Here is a 6,515-nt window from a genome sequence, read left to right as displayed (position 1 = left end):
TCTTAGAGCATGGAGACAAACTGATAATTTTATGATTTATTCCCCAAAGAGGGCAGTGATTACACAGATAAAAAAAATTGTTACAAAGTTGAGACATTAGATATGTACAATACAAATATAAAATAAATGGGATTAACATAGATCAACACAGTTGCTTAATGGTCTTTAGGCAAGCCATCCTTAATGCAGCAGCCAGGGTTGTCCATCTGGCTAATCGTTTCTCGGACACATCCGCTCTTCGCCAGTCGTTACACTGGCTACCCATTCATTACAGGATACAATTCAAAGTACTTGTTCTCACCCACAAAGTTATCCACAGTGCGGCACCCCCTTACATCTCCTCCCTCATTTCAGTCTATCGGCCTAACCGACCACTGCGCTCTGCAAATGACTTTCGACTAACCTCTGCCCTAATCCGTACCTCCCACTCCCGACTCCAAGACTTCTCCCATGCTGCGCCAATCCTCTGGAATGCTCTACCCCAAGATATTAGGACTAGTGTTGAGCGATACCACCAGATACTGAAAAATATCGTATCGGAATGGATCGGCCGATCTAAAAAAAGTATCGGGTATCGCTGATTCCGATCCCGGAAGTCCCATTCAAGTCAATGGAACAGAAATATCGGAATTAAAAAAAACCCTTTCTTTCCCTGTTGGTTCATTCTACATGGAGAAAAACAACTAATAATAATGTAGAATGTATTGTGGGAGGTGGAGGAGACATTAAAGCCATAGAGCTTTAGCCCAATCAAATGGAATAGCAGGATTTTTTTTTTTTTTTAAGACGTTCGTAGTTACAAAGATATTGACTATGTTAAAGTCTTTAATTTTTTGTCAGATATATATGTTTCACTACTTCCATGCTCTTTACCTTCTTTTTTACTTCTCCCACACTTTCTCCTTCATCATCCTCAGCAGCAGCAGTATCTTCTTCTTCTTCTTTTATTCTTCTTTTATTCTTCCTCTTTTATTCTTCTTTTATTCTTCCTCTTTTATTCTTCTTTTATCCTTCTTCTTTTATTCTTCTTCTTTTATTATTCTTCATATTCTACTTCTTCATATTCTTCCTATTCTTCTTCATCATATTCTTATTTGTGTCAGGCATTCCTGTAGTTGTTATCTATAAAAGTTTGAAGATTACACCTTCCGTTCAGCCTGTCACAAAAGATTTACAACAGGATTTGTCCACGTTCAGTTTGGCCTGCAGCAGCAGGCCTTTTCCAGGGGCACCACGAGGAGGAACGGACTCACCCCCATACACTGCTTAGTCTTCTTCTGGTTATGAATTAGATAATATCATTTGCTCTGATTTTTAGTCTTATGCTTCATGTTCTTCAGCTTTTGGTTTTTATGCTTCTTGGTCTTCTGTCTCTTGTTGTTCTGCATCTTGGTGGTTGTCTTCCTGTTCTTTGTCCTCTTGGTCATCTTCTTCAGGATCATCTTTTAGGCATTCTTCTGTGTGGTCTTCAGGGTCGTCGTCTACAGGGTCATTGTCAGGGAGATCCAGAGTGAGAATCAAAAACCATTTCCACAAGCTTGAACTTTGCAAAGTTGCAGAAGGTACAAGAAGGCTGAGGAACTGCCGAGAACCAGCTGACGGTACTGGAACCCGGAGGGGCAGCAGAATGAACAAGAGCCAATGGCACAACCGTGGACCAGCTGACGTTGCTGGAACACGGTTACTTAGCAGGAGGTACCTGTGCTCCAAAGCACTACCAAGGACCAGCAGACGTTGCTGGAACTCGGATACCAAGAAGGAGGCACCTAGGCCAAAGGCACTGCCGAGAACCAGCTGACGGTGCTGGAACCCGGATGGGTAGCAGAAGCTGCAAGAGCAAATGACACTAGCGAGGACCAGCTGACAGTGCTGGAACCCGGTGGGGCAGCAGAAGGAACAAGAGTCAATGGGAGAACCGTGGACCAGCTGACGGTGCTGTAACACGGTTTCTAAGCAGGAGGTACCTGTGCTACAAAGCACTACCAAGGACCAGGAAACGTTGCTGGAACTCGGATACCAAGAAGGAGGCACCTAGGCCAAAGGCACTGCCGAGAAACAGCTGATGGTGCTGGAACCCGGATGGGTAGCAGAAGGTACCCAGGAAAAAAACAAAGTTGCAAGGCCGTGAGCCGGCCGCAGTTACCGAAACCCACAGTCCTACAGGGGGTGCTTGTTGCTTGTCCTATTGGCACTATGGAACTAGCCTTTATTACCAGAACCCGCAGCCCACATAGGAAGCACCGAAACTGCAAGCACCATAGACTCGGCTAACCTGACCGCAACACGACAGGACAACGTATTGGTGGCAAAGTGACGTTGACACTACCCGGAAACAGAAGGCGTGCTGGAACCAGGCTGGGCAGGAGGGAGTGCCCATGCCAAAGACACTTCCGAGAACCAGCTGATGGTGCTGGAAACCGGAGGGGCAGCAAAAGGAACAAGAGCCAATGGCACAACCGTGGACCAGCTGACGTGCTGGAACACGGTTTCTAAGCAGGACGTACCTATGCTAAAAAGCACTACCAAGGACCAGCAGACGTTGCTTGAACTCGGATACCGACAAGGAGGCACCTCAGCCAAAGGCACTGCCGAGAACCAGCTGACGGTGCTGGAACCCGGATGGGTAGCAGACGATACCCATGAAAAACAAAGTTGCAAGGCCGCGAGCCGGCCGCAGTTACCAAAACCCACAGTCCAACAGGGAGTGCTTGTACTATTGGCACTATGGAACCAGCCTTTGTTACCAGAACCCGCAGCCCACATAGGAAGCACTGAAACTGCAGGCACCATAGACTCGGCTAACGCGACCGCAACACGACAGGACAACGTATCAGTGGCAAAGTGACGTTGACACTACCCGGAAACAGCAGGCGTGCTGGAACCAGGCTGGGCAGGAGGGAGTGCCCGTGCCAAAGACACTTCCGAGAACCAGCTGACGGTGCTGGAACCCGAATGGGTAGCATTAGCTACAAGAGTCAATGGAACTACCGAGAACCAGCTGACGGTGCTGGAACCCGGAGGGGCAGCAAAAGGAACAAGAGCCAATGGCACAACCGTGGAACAGCTGACGGTGCTGGAACACGGTTTCTAAACAGGAGGTACCTGTGCTAAAAAGCACTACCAAGGACCAGTAGACGTTGCTGGAACTCGGATACCAAGAAGGAGGCACCTAGGCCAAAGGCTCTGCCGAGAAACAGCTGACGGTGCTGGAACCCGGCTGGGCAGGAAGGAGTACCCGTGGCAAACACACTTCTGAGCAGCAACATGCGATGTTGAAGCCCAGGGGTCAATCATGCAGCAGGCTGAGGCCAACTTGGAGCGAGTTTTATATTGGTTGTACACAACTACTGATTGTAACCATGCTCCACTTTGGCCTCTGGCTATACTGTCTCTAGTATTTCCCCTGGCCTCCAACCATGGCAGTTGCTGCTCTGCAGAGTTGTCTGCACAATCCACACTTGTTCCTGAGTTACTGGGGCTCAGTCACGTCAGTTGATCCCCTGATGTGTGTCCGGCAAGGTGTCCTGCTCTGTCCACATTCCCACAACTATTAATGGGAATGAGGACAGAGCAGGAGACATTGCCGGACACACATCAGGGGATCAACTGACGTGACTGAGCCCCAGTAACACAGGAACAAGTGTGGATTGTGCAGACAGCACATCAGAGCAGCGACTGGTGGGGTTGGAGGCCAGGGGAAATACTAGAGACAGTACAGCCAGAGGCCTAAGTGGACCACGGTTAAAAGTCAGTAGTAGTGTGATGTTGGAGGCAGCAGGAGACTTTGCCATCCGCAAAGCAGGGGAACAGCTGGCGTTACTGAACCCCACAGACATAGGAGCGAGTGTTTCTATCTGTGCGGACGGCACTTCCAAGCTACAACTGGCTGTGTTGAAGCCCAGGATCAATGCTCCGAGCAGGCTGAGGCCTACTTGGAGCAAGTGTAAATTAACATGTAGTGTGATGCTGGAGGCAGCAGGAGACTTTGCCATCCGCACAGCAGGGGAACAGTTGGCGTTACTGAACCCCACAGACACAGGAGCGAGTGTTTCTATCTGTGCGGACGGCACTTCCAAGCTACAACTGGCTGTGTTGAACCCCAGGATCAATGCTCTGAGCAGGCTGAGGCCTACTTGGAGCAAGTGGAAAATAACATGTAGTGTGATGTTGGAGGCAGCAGGAAACTTTGCCATCCGCACAGCAGAGGAACAGCTGGCATTACTGAACCCCACTAACACAGGAGCTAGTGTGTGTTTCTCTGTTAAGACGGCACTTCTGAACACCAACTGGCATTGTTGGAGCCCAGGATGAGGCATGGAGTTGGCTGAGGCCAACTTGCAGCACGTTTTATAGAGGTTGTAGACTACTACTGATTGTAACCGTGCTCCACTTAGGCCTCTGGCTCCACTGTCTCTAGTATTTCCCCTGGCCTCCAACCCCGCCAGTGACAGCTCTGAAGTGGCGTCAGCACAATCCACACTTGTTCCTGTGTTACTTGGCCTCAGTCCCGTCAGTTGATCCCCCGATGTGTGTCCGGCAAGGTCTCCTGCTCTGTGCTCATTCACACTACTAGTTATGGGAATGTGGACAGAGCAGGAGACCTTTTACGGACACACATCAGGGGATCAACTGACGTGACTGAGGCCAAGTAACACAGGAACAAGTGTGGATTGTGCAGACGCCACTTCAGAGCTGTCACTGGCGGGGTTGGAGGCCAGGGGAAATACTAGAGACAGTGGAGCCAGAGGCCTAAGTGGAGCAGGGTTAAAAATCAGTAGTAGTTTGAATGTGGATGGAGCAGGAGACTTTGCCGTCCACATAGCAGGGGAGCAGCTGGCAGTACTGAACCCCAGTAACACAGGAGCAAGTGTTTATATCTGTGCAGACGGCGCTTCCAGGCTACAACTGGCTGTGTTGTAGCCCAGGATGAAGCATGCAGCAGGCGGAGGACAACTTGCAGCTGGTTTTATAGAGGTTGTAGACTACTACTGATTGTCACCGTTCTCCACTATGGCCTCCGGCTCCACTGTCTCTAGTATTTCCCCTGGCCAACAACCCCGCCAGTTACAGCTCTGAAGTGGCGTCTGCACAATCCACTCTTGTTCCTGTGTAACTGTGGCTCAGTCCCGTCTGTTGATCCCCTGATTTGTGTCTGGCAAGCTCTCCTGCTCAGTCCTCATTCACACTACTAGTAATGTGAATGTGGACAGAGCAGGAGACCTTGTGGGACACACATCAGGGGATCAACTGACGGGACTGAGCCACAGTAACTCAGGAACAAGTGTGGATTGTGCAGACGCCACTTCACAGCTGTAACTGGCGTGGTTGTTGGCCAGGGGAAATACTAGAGACAGTGGAGCCAGAGGCCTAAGTTGACCAAAGTTACAAATCTGTAGTAGTTTGCATGTGGATGGAGCAGGAGACATTGCCGTCTACACAGCAGGGGAACAGCTGGCATTACTGAACCCCACTGACACAGGAGCGAGTGTGTTTTTCTCTGTGAAGACGGCACTTCTGAACACCAACTAGCGTTGTTGGAGCCCAGGATGAGGCATGGAGCAGGCTGAGGCCTGATGGTGTTGGCATGTGGAGGCAGCAGGAGACTTTGCCGTTTACACAGCACGGGAACAGCTGGCATTACTGAACCCCACTGACACAGGAGCGAGTGTGTTTTTCTCTGTGAAGACGGTACTTCTGAACACCAACTGGTGTTGTTGGAGCCCAGGATGAGGCATGGAGCAGGCTGAGGCCTGATGGTGTTGGCATGTGGAGGCAGCAGGAGACTTTGCCCTCTACACAGCAGGGGAACAGCTGGCATTACTGAACCCCATAGACACAGGAGCGAGTGTGTTTTTCTCTGTGAAGACGGCACTTCTGAACACCAATTGTTGGAGCCCAGGATGAGGCATGGAGCTGACTGAGGCCAACTTGCAGCACGTTTTATAGAGGTAGTAGACTACAACAGATTGTAACCGTGCTCCACTATGGCCTCCGGCTCCACTGTCTCTAGTATTTTCCCTGGCCTCCAACCCCGCCAGTAACAGCTCTGAAGTGGCGTCAGCACAATCCACACTTGTTCCTGTGTAACTGTGGCTCAGTCCCGTCTGTTGATCCCCTGATGTGTGTCCGGCAAGGTCTCCTGCTCTGTCATCATTCACACTACTAGTAATGGGAATGTGGACAGAGCAGGAGACCTTGCCGGACACACATCAGGGGATCAACTGATGTGACTGAGGCCAAGTAACACTGGAACAAGTGTGGATTATGCAGATACCACTTAAGAGCTGTCACTGGCGGGGTTGGAGGCCAGGGGAAATACTAGAGACAGTGGAGCCAGAGGCCTAAGTGGAGCAGGGTTAAAAATCAGTAGTAGTTTGAATGTGGATGGAGCAGGAGACTTGTCGTCCACACAGCAGGGGAGCAGCTGGCGTTACTGAACCCCACTAACACAGGAGCAAGTGTTTTTCTCTGTGCAGACGGCACTTCTGAGCGACAACTGGCTGTGTTGAAGCCCA

Source organism: Dendrobates tinctorius, unplaced genomic scaffold (assembly GCF_039654945.1).
Source record: "Dendrobates tinctorius isolate UK_male_01 unplaced genomic scaffold, ASM3965494v1 ptg000442l, whole genome shotgun sequence".
Classification (NCBI taxonomy): Eukaryota; Metazoa; Chordata; class Amphibia; order Anura; family Dendrobatidae; genus Dendrobates; species Dendrobates tinctorius.
This window is presented reverse-complemented; position numbering follows the sequence as displayed.